Source organism: Chamaea fasciata, unplaced genomic scaffold, assembly GCF_029207755.1.
Source record: "Chamaea fasciata isolate MVZ Bird 193981 ecotype frontalis unplaced genomic scaffold, bChaFas1.0.hap1 SCAF_1, whole genome shotgun sequence".
NCBI classification, from domain to species: domain Eukaryota; kingdom Metazoa; phylum Chordata; class Aves; order Passeriformes; family Sylviidae; genus Chamaea; species Chamaea fasciata.
In genome coordinates this window covers 11199524-11212822 of record NW_027094086.1, presented here as the reverse complement: position 1 = coordinate 11212822, position 13299 = coordinate 11199524, and the positions used below count along the sequence as shown (strand labels likewise).

At 41.1% G+C, this 13299-nt stretch overlaps 1 long non-coding RNA gene across 2 annotated transcripts in view; it reads left to right on the top strand.

The window, feature by feature from the left end:
- Positions 1–8286, top strand: part of LOC136301337 (uncharacterized) — a 71848-nt gene extending 63562 nt beyond the window's left edge. For both annotated transcript variants that reach the window (XR_010723853.1, XR_010723854.1), the window contains exon 3: positions 7453–8286. This is a non-coding gene — a long non-coding RNA (uncharacterized lncRNA). The remainder of the gene's footprint in view (positions 1–7452) is intronic.
- Positions 8287–13299: the final 5013 nt, after the last annotated feature.

Genomic DNA, 13299 nt, shown 5'->3' with positions numbered 1-13299 from the left:
GGAGGTTTTCTGCTCCAACTCCTTCGCCCAATTTTCTTTCAATTGTAGTGGAAAATTTTGAGTATCCTTTAAGCCATTCCCAAATCAAGGTTCCTTGAAAGATAAGCACATTTGAAATATGGATGTTTTGGTGCTTTTTTTTTTAGTGGATATCCCTCTGAACTAGGGACATGGTTTTCAGGAAAGAAAAATACAACTGAAATATTGAATTCTTTGATGAGGGAGCTCAAAATACAAGGGGAGCTTTGCCCTTCTGTAAAAATCTTTGTAAGCAGAAGTAGACCCTCTAGCCTAAATGGCCATGTTGAAACAAAAATAGGGCTGGAGTGATGCAGGATCCACAGGCAAGAAGAGACAGAAGTGGTAGGGCCTTGGTCTCAATTGTTAGCAATCAACACTTAATAAAAGGCAAAGATGTCTTTTTATTTATGTTTTGAATCCCACTTATGCAACAATATTTTTATTCAAACTGGATTTCTAAAATATGACATTCTCACAAAGTTACACTTGCCTCCATTGGGTTTTCCAGCATTTATGTGAGCAAGAAAGAAGTGCTGTTCATATCAGAGAATGTCTGCTACCAGGATAAGCATCTTTCACTTTTCTGGTAGCCCAGATAACACTTTCAGTGGTGACTTTCGGTTCCTTAATGACTGCAAACACCGAACTCAGAATCTTGCACTTTTTGCAGATAAGATATGTGGAAAGTGATCATGGAAAACTTGAAAAATGCAAAAAATTCCTCAACAGACTACCTAAAATGCTCTTGCATGCCTTGACATTTTTAAAATAAATCTCTAACAATAATCTGGGTGATGTTTTCATAAAAGGCTCTTTCAAGATGCATTGGGGTTGGGTTCAAAAGAGAACTGAACCTTTCTAGAATTATCTTCCAAAGTTCTGTCAGGGTTGTCACTGAAATAATATTTTCATATCATCCCTTGAAGCATATACTCATAGAGGGCTGCATGGGAGGTCCCTTAGGCCAAACCCTCAATTTTGCACAAACTTGGAGAAAATAGGTCTGACACTAATGTTGAATATAAAGAGAACTTGAACTGAATTTGTGTAGTCTGGGATTTATGCAAGCAAAGAGGAAAGGGGAATAGGCTCCCCCAGCATGGAATCTGGCTTTTGGTAAAATAGCCCACAGATAAGTCAGAAATTTCAGATTCCATGGGAAAGGTGGGTTGTGGTTTTCTTATCTGTAATTTGAAGGTTTTCAGCAACACAAAGATACTTTCTAAAAAATAAACTGACTCAACTCCTGTGTGAAGGCCTGTGGTGATTAGCCCAGTTCCTGCTGTGGTGGGACCGTGAGACAGCCAATCTGGGCTGGCAATTAAATCTCTTTTCATAGTGGGAATTCAGCTTCACATGAACTGTTAAGGACTACAGGGTAACAGTTAACCAGTCATAGTTCTTAAACGGAACAATTTTCCTGTAGCTTGAGGTTAGAAACAGGGAGAGCAGAGGAAATTTTCTCTAAACAGATCAATAAGATGACTTAGCAGAAAAATGCCACTGCCCATAGCAGTCAAAGTGCCCTAAAGGGAAGTTGTAGTCCCTACATTGTTTTAGAAAGAAAGGAAAGTTGGTTTGGTTTAGAGGAACAAGGTGAGACACATTGCCTTCTTAATTCTCTCCTTTTCTGTGTTGATACTGAAGGCAGAGGAGATGCTCCCTACCTTGCTATAGATTAATAAAAAGGAGAGGAGGACATAAAACAGAAATAGAACAGCAAATCATTGTCTCTAAATCAGGCCAGCTGTTTTTTTGGTTGTTTTTGCTGTTTAGTCTGAAGGAGTGTGGACTACAGCATTTGTCTCCTGACAACAGAATAAACTGGTGGAAAATAAATGTTTGGGGTTTTTTTTTTTAATTTTGGAGTGGATTGAAAATTTTAACCTGTCTGTCACTGTAACAGTTCCAAAAATGCCTGGGGAACTGCAGTTTGTCAACAGTGGCCAGGGAGTTATTTATTGCCAGGATTATCGTAAAGCCAAAATACTCCACCCTAATGAAGGTTAGTTCCTCCCCCCAATATCTCCTATTCGGGCTTGAAATTCAGAAAAATATCACCCAGGCTGTTGATGCCTTGAGAGCAGTGTGACACAGGAGATTATGGGTTTGCATATGACCCAGGGGAGGAAAGCTGGTCCAAGAGATCCAGACACTTCCCTGAAAAATGATGTTACCTGGCTTTGTTTTCTCTCCCAAACCCCTGGTGCCATAATAGACAACCAAGCCACCACAATGGGTGGGGTGGCTGGGTGGGGCTGGAAGGCCTTAATCTGAAAAGGCCATCCTCAAATCTTCAGCTATTGCCTAAATTGACAGGCTCCATCCTTATGATTTATTGATCCGTTGATCCATCCATCCATCCATTGATAGATCTTTTCCAGGAGTATCTTGACTTGTCAGAACTGAAGAGTTCAGTGCTTGTCTCCCATCCTAGTGCCCTGTGAAGACATAAACTCTTCTTTTTTCTCAGTGTTAGCCGAGGGACTTCACCCAGGGAGTACATTCTCACAAATTGCATCATGGAACACAGAGGGTCATACTGTGGTGTAAACATAATTCCTGAGTTTGTTTGCTAGCAGAGAAATCAGGCACTCCAAAACATAGGGTAACTCCCTTAGAGAATTCAAATCCACGTTTCCCATGGATGAGAGCACAACCTAAAAGCAGTTACAGGGAACAGATTGAGAAGCCCAGCATCAGGAGGCAGAGGAACCAGAAAATAAACTCTGGTCTTCTGCTAGCTGGGCAAGTGATCCTACCTGATAGCTCGTAGCCAAAGAGTGACTACCTACAGCACCACTGATGGTGCAGTCTTAGAAAAAATGTCTCCTTCCATGAGCGAGCAGTAGGCACACACTGCCAGCTCTCCTGGGGGCTGAAGCATGGGAATGCTTGTGAATGAGGCCTGATGCACCTTGTACACCGTGTTGTCTCCAAGGTGCCCTGACTTGGGCCTCTGCTCAGCCTTTTGGGACTGTGCCTCCTGGTGGAAGTGCTAACTCCCCCCATAACCTTATTCTAGAAGCTTGAGCACCTCAAAGTGGTGCTTGGGGCAGACCCTGGAGTACATGGCAGCAAGATGTAAGTTGCTTATTTTAAAGTAAAAATTCTGACATTTCCTCAGGTCTCTTTGGAGTGAACCTTGGTCTCTTTGTTGCTTTCTTCATCCTAATTTGCTGCTTAAGGCTCAGGCCCTCCTTAAGGGGAAATGGACAGCTCTTGTAGGTGGGAACTGTACTTAGCCATTATGGATCCCAGGGCACTGGAGGATACTGCCTGGAGTTCTTAGAAGCCTGTTGTCCCCAAAGAGTCCATGTGTCTAGGTTTTGGTCTCCCTCCTAAGACTTTCTGAATTGTGGTTTACATGTCTCTTCAGTGAACCTGAAGGATTTCTGTGCTGAAGTTCTATTTACAGCAGTTTAACTGTCCACGTTTTTTTAGACAAATAGCAACATTATCAGACAAATAATTAGACCTGCACCTGCTGCTCTTTCCGTTAGAGGCTGGAGACATCAGTGTATGCAGCTGATATGACTTTTTGCCCAGAAGGGGAGGAGCAGAGATACAGCATTTTAAAATATTTTCTTTGTGGAGGGTAAAATCAGAAGGCTACTTATTCCACATCTTTGGGGGAGAGAAAGAGAGGAAAGGAGAATGGAATCTCTATGGCAACTTTGTACACAGATGTAATGATTTCTGGGTAAGCCTCTGCTGAAGGAGAGAGAAGCAGAGTTTGGATGTTCTGACATGCAGAGCTATGTCCCTGTCTGTCCCCTAACGGGTGACTCACTTTAGGCTGCTCCTTACTAGTATCTGAACTCTCAGAGAACAGTTTATCCCATGTAGTCCAGTTAGTAAAAATGTTCTTTAACTGCTATAAAAATTCTGTCTTTTAAAAGAGTGCTACAATGGTTTCCATTAACATGTAACAATCAAAAGTAAGTTTAGGTATAGACAGTCATCTGAGTACGCATATTCTGAATTTGTAGAGTGGTTTTCATTTTGACTGAATTTGTAGTGTCAGATTTTCATCAGAACCAGGTTGCTTCTGGTTGGGAAATTAAGGAAAGAGGTCTGGAAGGTGTGGGAGCTGCAAGATTTCAGCAAAAATTCTTTGGGTTTGAATAATAAATGACATTAGAATCTTAAAAACCACATTGAGAACCTAAATTGAATGCTTTAGCACTACTGAAAGTCTCAAAGCCTCTTCAGCTATTGAAGAGGGCTAAACTGGGCTTTAACAACCCAAGACATGAACAGTCCCATTGGGGATATCAAAAGTCACCCAGCTATGGCCCCTTTGGGCTTTCTGATCATCTGTCCCCTTTGTTTCTCTCCTCTGTGGTCTTCTGTAGCCTGATTAAGTTGTTGTTGGATTAATCTTTACAGCTAAAATGATGAGCAACAAACTCAAGACCTTTGGAGAATGGACTGTCAAGTATTTGGCTATACAAGCCTGAAGGGTTTTAAGAGACTCAGGCTTGAGACTATGCTCAGAAACTCAACACTGGATCTTGCTGCTCTTGGAGGAGAAATGACAAATTTAGCTTGTGAAGCTGTTTTACTTTTTGTAAAGAATTCATTACCCCTTGGAGCATGGTCGTGCATCATCCTTTCTCAACCATTTAGTTTTCCTTCCTCTCTGGCTCAGAAAGCAATTTTCTGGTGAAGTTTAACAGCTTCAGCAGAGCTTTAGAAATCCTTAACTGGGAATGCTTAATAGACTGGTGATAAGAGACCCCTTTGGGTCCAATGTTTTGCTCCAACTGGAGCACAGCAAAGACTTGTTTATGCGTGTCTCCTTGCTATAATTCAGGGCTCTAAGGTACCAGGGAAAATGGAGTAGGCTTTCTGTGCTACATGTTGGCAAAGGTGGGTCTACTTTAAAGGTGACTGGGAGCCTGGGCCTGTAGGAAAGTGAGGGAAGGCTGTTGTCTGGAGTATAGGTTTGAGTTAAATCTCTGAAAATATAATGACATCAAAATTTAGGTGATTTAGTCCATAGGTTCATGAGGGGCATGAGGCCTATCCTGATGATCCGGACTGAAGATCCCTGTGTCTGTGCTCTGTCAGAGTTCAGAGTGAAGGACACATCTACAACAGGGTGATTCAGCTTCCCCAAATCCTCTGGGTGCTGTGTTTATAAGCCAAAGGAATCAGGGTCCTTGTCTAACTGCTATATCCCTCAAATCATGGAGACAAAAGTCCCTTGCTACTTCAGCTTATTCCTCTTGTGTTCTCTGATGTCAAAATGACAGAGATAAATATAACAAATAAAACGGAAAGTCATGAAAGAATCCTGATGGCCATAGACTGATCCCACTCCCTCCTGAGTTCTCAACTGTTTTGATGCCATTACTCCTGATTTATGACTAAATAAATAAAAAGTAGCCTAGACCTGCTGTAGGTCTCCTGACTTTCCCTGCAGAAAATCTCAGGAGTGGAATTTTTAAAAAAATGTGTATAAAAATGTAGAAATCCTAGAACTTCAGTTTAGGTGACAGGTCATCTGCACCCTTGGATCTGCTGCTAGATAGAACAACCAGCATGTGTGTTGCAGTGACAAAGCTGTTATCTGTTGGAGTGAGATAGAGAGAAAGATCTGAGGTGGAAAACCCTCCTCAAACACTTCACATCAGGTTCTGCTCATGCAAACCAATGTTGCTTTTTAAAAAACCCAAAGAGTTATCTCTACATGAATTTTTGAAGAACTGAGGCCTTGGGATACCTTCTGGGGCAAGAATTCTTTCCTGCTTTGGGTTCTAATTGTTATTATTTGGTGCCAGTGTAATAAAAGTAACTACTGAGATGCATCCTTTGGGTTCTTTGCCTGACACTTGTAGGTCATTGTATTTTGGGTAAGGTAGGGAGGTCAGATAGACTCACTGCTATAAGTTCATTACCCTGTTGTTTATCATGATAGAAAGAGCATATTGCATCAGCAAGGCAAAACTTTCTTATATTTCTTTAAAAAGTGCTGCAAGCGGCAGTTCCTCCTGTGCAAATGTAAAGTTTAGACAGGTTTCGATGTTTTTGCTATCCACACACTTTGCTTACTTATGAGTACTTATATTTTCCTTCATTCTACTGCTGAACTTTTTGTGCACAGGGAATGTTGCAGTTTTCATTATGTTTCCTTTTATGCATACAAAGCCAAGAATTCGTGATTTTTTTGGGTCCTGCAATTGGTATAAAATAAATTAAACTGTCTAAGAAAGCTATTACAGTTGGCTTCTTATCAAAGTATACCAAACATTTTGCACAACATTACTACAGTTTTGTATACTAAATTCTTAATACAAAATAGTTTTGCTAGACAGCAATGAAGCTTTCATTTTATTGCTTCATTTTGATTTACTTCTGTGCTCAGCAGGAAAAGCATCTATTCCCATTTAAACTCAGAATTTACCACCAAGAATTCTGGGTATATGGAATGGTATTTAGGATAAATATGAATCTGTGGCTACAAGTAGAAAGCTCTGGCTATTAAATAGCTGACTGAACCCTGCCTGATCCTGGCATTGAAAGCAGCCACACCATGTGCAGATACTACAGAACTAGGCTTTGATTTTTCTTTTTAAAATCAGGTCTTCATCTTGGAAGCTACCACTCCAAAAGCAGAGATAGTGGAGAGAACTCAGAATTTCTGAAACCTCACTGGTTTTAGTCAGACAGTTTAGGTGTCAAAAAGAACCAACGCTGAAAATGTAAGTTTTCTTCAGTTCACCTACGTGCATAACATGTCTAAAACTCCTGCTTCTCTGCATCCCTTTTCAAGTATAAGGGCTGCCTCTTTGAATAGTGCATTTGGATCCTATTACTAGAATTGGGAAAGAAGCATGGAAAGTTTTTTTCTTAATCAGACATAAAAACATGGCTTGTGATATTTCTGGAAGGTACCTACAAGTCTGAACACTTTTCAGTTTCTTTCAGTCACTGCTATTTGCAGCTTCAGAGAACACCCCTAGGAAAAGACAATTATTAAATTTTTCATACTGGTGCCATAAGATACATGGATCGTCCTTTAGGCTAACTTTCCACTGATCTGGGATACGTGGTTTGAAATACAGGGTATTGCAAGATACAGAGGGATGAAGTAACTCAAATCTCATGATCTTCACTAAATTTAGAGAAGAAGAATGTCTCTGTGGTGTGACCCTGGATGGTTGATTTGATTTCAGTTCTCCTTTTCAGTATGGAGTTAATATGTTCCCTTGGGAAATTTTTGTACAGCAGTGAGGATCACACAGCCTTGGCATTCACCAGGATGCTCAGTTTGAGCCTCATATGTTGTGTTTGCAGACTTTAAAATTCTGTTAACATACGTCATCCAAAACACAGGATTTGAATTTCCCTTTCTCACCTTTTTTCTTGTGCTGTTTCATCGCTTCTGTTAATTGCTTCCATATTTTTTTTTTTTTTTTAAAGCCTAAATCTGCCAGCCAGGACCATCACTCTGAGTCTGGACGAGCAACACTTTGTCAAGCCTGATACAACAACAATTCTGCAACGTCTCAGATATGCCTGTAAAACTGAGTGCTGTGCTCAAACTAAGGAAAAAAAAAGAGAGCTACAAGAAAGAGCTGTTATCTGACACAGACACTGCATCAATCATTTTTCCTTGCTTTTATGTAGTTTGTCTTATCTTCAAGGAAATAGTGTCAGATTTTAACAGTACCAACAACAGCTGCAGACCTTTATTCTGCTCTGAAAAAAGGGCACTGGTTACCATACTTTGTGTTATTTAAAAGCTTCCAGGAGTGGTCTTTATAACACTTCCTTTCAGCCAAAGAAAAATAAGAGTTGTCTGTGGGTACTTTACATTCCAAGTGTTTTAACAAACTCTTTAAGAAATGTTGGTAAGGATTTTTAGTAATGGCTGTTGCTTTAAAATGCCTGCACTCAAAATATTTGACCATGTGTCATTTTTTAATTCTATAAAGTAACAGGGCCAAATCAATATTTTTCAATCCCTGAAAATTTATCATCCATTAAAAATAGTACAATATTGTTCAAGCTTAGAATACCACATAAGCATCTCTTTGGAGGCTGGATCCTACTTTGTACTTGCACTGTATCAATGGGGCTCTTCATGTCAGTGAAACGAGGAACATTTGGCCTCTGGTAATGGAATGAACATCAATTATATATGTGAAACTTGGCTCAGTAGAATTATCTTACTGCTTTATTTCTTTTATTATTAATTCCTCATCATATTTAGTAGCTTCAAGCATTTGAAAAATAAACGGTAATATACTGGCTGTAAAGGCTAAATGGGTAATGCTTTAATTATCTGGTGTCATAAAGCCAAGTCTTCAATAACCATGTGTGAACACCTTTGGTTCATTTCTAACAACTGTGAACATTTTCCAATAATCATATATTCTGATTAATTGTCAAGTTTATCAGCATATTCAAAGACCTGATAGGCCTTGTGGCTAATCTAAGGGCAATATTATCATAAATTAATACATTCCTATGCTAGAGAGTCCTTTCTGATCATCTAGCATGACCTCTTGCATTTCAGAGGCCATGAACTGTCAACCACTCACATCTGTTTCAAGCCCACCTTCTGTGGCAGTCACTAAGCCTCCACTTGCTCAGTGTTCTGCTGAGGAACACAGGATGAGTTACCTGAACCTCATGACTGTGGCACAGCTCCATTGCTGTCACTTTCACTTCACACTTGTCTCTGATGTAATCAAGAATTTGATTATACTGATAAGTAACTTTTTTTTTCATATTTTTCTCCAGTTCACGAGGATTTCAATCTACATGTGAAGTGGTGCAAAGCAACTGTTGCCAGTGTTTCACAGAAGTGAATGGCTTCACTTACAGACAGAAAAAAAGAGTAGAATTTAGTTAAGAAAGATTTTTCTGCTGATGGCTTCCTTTTTTTTTTCTCTGCCCCAATATTGTATATAATGCAAACACATAAAATTCAATTTAGAACAAGTGTTAAGTGTAACCTGACAAAAGGATATTTAGCTATCATCCTTGAACGTGTATTTTGTACTGCTTCTGAAAGAACATCACAGACAAGAAAAGCATTTATTTAGAAATCTGAAGGCTCTGACTGAGCATCTGCTCAATCTGCTGCTGTGTCTGTTCACAGGGGAGTGGGTATTTTGCAATGATGCAGAGCAAGTGTGAGCCAGGGCTGGTTCTGGTTGTGTTTACTCACATAGGCTACTGCCATAGTGGGGGACTAGCATGGCCCACCCTTGGCAAAACAGCCCAGAAAACAGGATGCACTAAGCAGACCCAGTCAACTTTTGATCCTCAGTTTAAAGCAAACAGCAGTTTAAACAACTGTGGAGCTTTTTTTTTTTTTTCTTTTTTTTTTTTTTTTTTTTGGCGGGGGATAGGGGTTAGGAAGAGGAACTGCATATGTAAGAATAAGGAATAGCCATTTTCTGTTTGGCTCAGTGATTTATCTTATCTAACATTGGAGATTCTGATTTTACAACACCTCATACCAAGTTTTAGAGGAAGCTTCAGAAAGCCATTGGGAAGGGTTTCAAATGGCTACAATTGGAGTGAGGGCAGATTTTTTTTACTCTCTGCTTTTTGCATCTCTTGCTCACAGATGCGGGCTGGCACTCTCTGTATGATCACAGCCAGCTGCCCCTGAGCAAAGGTGCCTGGTGGGGTCATCTTCCCACCTTTGGAGGCCCAGCAGCTTGTGAGCTATTTTTATCATCAGAGAGTAATTTTGCCCAGGAAGCTGGATCCAACCAGGCTCCAAGACTCTAAAAGCAGTGGGAATTAAGCAAAGGCAGTGCTTGGCTGAATAGTCATAGGTTGGCTCCATAGTAAGTTGCCAGAGGAATTGCTTTGTACTCATGGTACTGCTATATGTGTTTTTGCAGCAGGCAAACACCAGCAGAAGGAGGAGGCACAAGGTGTGAAATGGAATCACTCAGACTCTAGAGAAAAACCACCATTTAGCATTCAGGATGAAATTCTAGAGTAGGTTTGTCACCAGCAGAATGGTATGAGGTAACACACAGTATGCTGTCTTTGTTACTCAAGCGACAGTGCATGCTGGAGAAACTATGCCAATGAGCATCTTTTATGTGGTGGAGCTTGCTCCAAAGAAATCTGATCTAGAGCTGTCATGAAAACTCCCAAGACTTTTCTTTCCCTGCCCTCACTCAAAGGCAGCTTTGAGTGCAGAGGTGGGGTCAGCTGGTGCAGCTGTATCTGCCATGTGCTTTTTGTTTTTAGGCAGCTGAACAGTGATAGAGGCAGGTGTCTCTCACTTCTTACAAGGTTTAACACTCCTTGCTCTGGGTGTTCATCCCTTTTTGTAGGCCGATGTCAGGGCTTGCAGGGTGTCTCTGTCTCTGCACCTGGGCCAGGCTGATTGGGTTTTTTCCCCCCAGGAGTTTTCTAATAACTTGCTAGTCTCTGCATCCCTCATTCACATCCGTCCCTGTGAAAAAATGTAGTTATTCTTCAATTCTTTGGTTTAATAATTTCCTCCCCTCACAACAAGGACACCACGAATATTTGCAAAAAAAAAAAACACCCCAAACTTCTCCCTTGAAATGCAGAAAATTTCAGCATCAAGCAAGTTGCAAACAAAGATGCCCATTCTCCAAACTCAGCTAACTTCCATGTAACCTTCATCAGACACGGCAAAAGTTGTGGATCTGTCCTGTATTACTTAGGTAATTCTACATGGCAGTGCACACACCTGGCCTTCTTTCCTTCCCTCCCTTCCCTATAAGGAATAGCAATAATTTCTCTCAGTCAATAAAACCATTATTTAGATTTTTGTCTAATTACTGCTCTTCCTGGTCCTTATCCGCAAAATATTTTTTATTATTTCCTATTTATCTCCCATCATCGTGGGTGTAGAAGTTTAGGGCAAATCTGGGAGGAAACCTCCTAAGGGGCCCTCCCTCCCCTCCCCCAACCAGTTCAGAAAGAAAACCTCCTCAGAGAGAAGTGGAAAGAGCCATGTTTATTAAACAGGCAAAGCACTCCCCAGCACAATAAATTTAACAATACCCGATGACAAGGACTTCGTGCCGCTCTGGAGAGATGACAGATTTAGAAAAGAAGTCCCTCCTGGAGGTGGTTGCTCTGTCTCAGTCCCTCTGGCGCTGGGAAATGTTGCTGTGCATGATGGATCTTTGTGGGTTCCAGGTGCGAGCCCCCACAGCGCTCCCACGGGTCCTCAGTCCAGAGGGATGTTTAACAGTTCCAAGGGAAGGTGAAAAAAAAGGGAAAAAAACTCCAAAAAACCCCCCAAAACCCAAAAAAACCAAAAAACCAAGAAAGAAAAAAAAAACAGGAGGAGAAGAAAAAGTGAAGCTTCTTCGCCTCTTCTAGCTACACACTAACTACTAAAAAAAAAAGGATGAAAAAAAAAAGAAGATCTCTCCATCCCGTGCTGTGTGTTGCTGACTCTGACTCTCAAGGTCAGCCGACGGAGGAGTTTCTGAAAACAAACTGTGCGCCTCTCCCTTCCCCCTGCTCCCAGACCCAACACCAAAGGCACAGAGGGCAATATCCAACACAAACCCAACAGGTGATTGGGGATACAAACATCACAACGTCACCCCAGGACAGTAGGAAAACTGAGAATTGATTTAAGCTTTTGGTTGGTTCACTAATCCAGTCAGTTCAGGTATTGACTTGGAAGTGCTCATTCCTTCTAACCTTTTGTTTAATTCCTCTTGGTCTGACAAGGACTAGCCAGTAAGTGTGGGTAGACAGTGTTTTCTGGGGGAGCCCATTATTACAATAAAAGCAGCATGCTTTTGAGGCCAGGACAATGTTGTCCTCATATTTCTGGCCTTCATGTTTCTTGCAGAATGACACTCCCAGGGCTACTAATTCCCCTAGAATAAGGTGTAATGGTAGGAAGCCTTTTCTCTGATTTAGTTCACAAAATTGTAGTTCAAAAATACACAAAAACTGTGCTGCTTCTAGGAGGAAAAAAAAAAAAAAAAAGATGAGACAGACACCCCTTACTCCTGGGAATATTCACCCCCTCTGGTTTCCATATTCCCAGTTTGTGAGGGATGGCAGATCCTAAGTGCAGCTTTGACTCCTTATTTGCCTTTGTAATTTCTCATCTGCAGGTGCACTGATGGAGCCAGTGTGACTTTTATAGGGCAGAGGAAGGAGGGATCTGCAGAACCTTCATAGTTAAATGGCACACCATGAAAGACACTGCAGTCCTGCAATTTGTCCTAGAGTCTGGAAAAATGTTTTTCACTGTAATATATTTGGTTTTAGACTTGGTTTTAGCAGCTAAGCTTGCAATGTGGGATATTTGTTTCATTTTCTGAGTTTCCACCTCTGAGGTCTCACAAAAGATTCTCAACAGTCAGATACTACTGTTACACAGTAGACTACTGAGTAAATGAAGCAGAAGTGTATTGCATTGTTAGTTGGACCTCTAATGTAATTGTAAATATTTGGACACACGTTCTTTAAAGTTACCTCTGTCTTGCTTCATTTGTTGACAACTGAATGGCACAGTAAACAAGTTTTTTGAGCAACAGTTTATATTAAAAAACCCAGCATGTCTTCAGGCCAAGTATGGATAGAACACAGCAAGAACAGTAGTGCTGCAAGTAAGTTTTAATGTCATCTGACGCAGCTGGTCCTCCCATATCAAAGGAGGTGTTTTATGTGTTTTATCATGCTTATGAGACCTGCATGCAGAGAGGACTCAAATGAAATCTCATTTTCTGCAGCAGCAGAGATCTCAGCCTTCTTTTCAGAACTCCTTGGATGGCTCTGCATAGTTTGAGGCATATATGAACATATTGTGAAAGACTGGGGCTGAGAGCTCCATAACTTTCTGTGAGGAGTTTTGCCTCCTCTATGAGGAGATTTGCCTCCTCTGTGAGTATATTTGCCTCTTGACATGGCAGACCAGGGAAGTGGAGTTTGCTGTGTGCTTTTGTTCTACCGTTCTCTCTCCATGGCTTGCATGCTGATTTTCACAGGAATGGAGTCCTTCCAGTCCTTCATGAGTGTATTCTTATGAGCTTTCTCTATGTATAAGGTAAGTCCAATTGCACAAGCCTCAGAGGTAGGTCCCTGAAAAGAGAAGAAGGTGATGTGCCTCATGGAAGAGGCAGAAGAAGAGACTGTGGCTGGGCTTGGGGCTCCATTCTCCCCTCTGTGTCCACCTGATGTGGCTGATTTAAGAGGTGCAGTCACTGCAGCTATAGGGAGGAGAATGGAGGCTGAGGTTGGTCATGAGGCTTGGATGGAATCATTTCTGTTTTTTTGAATGTCCACACT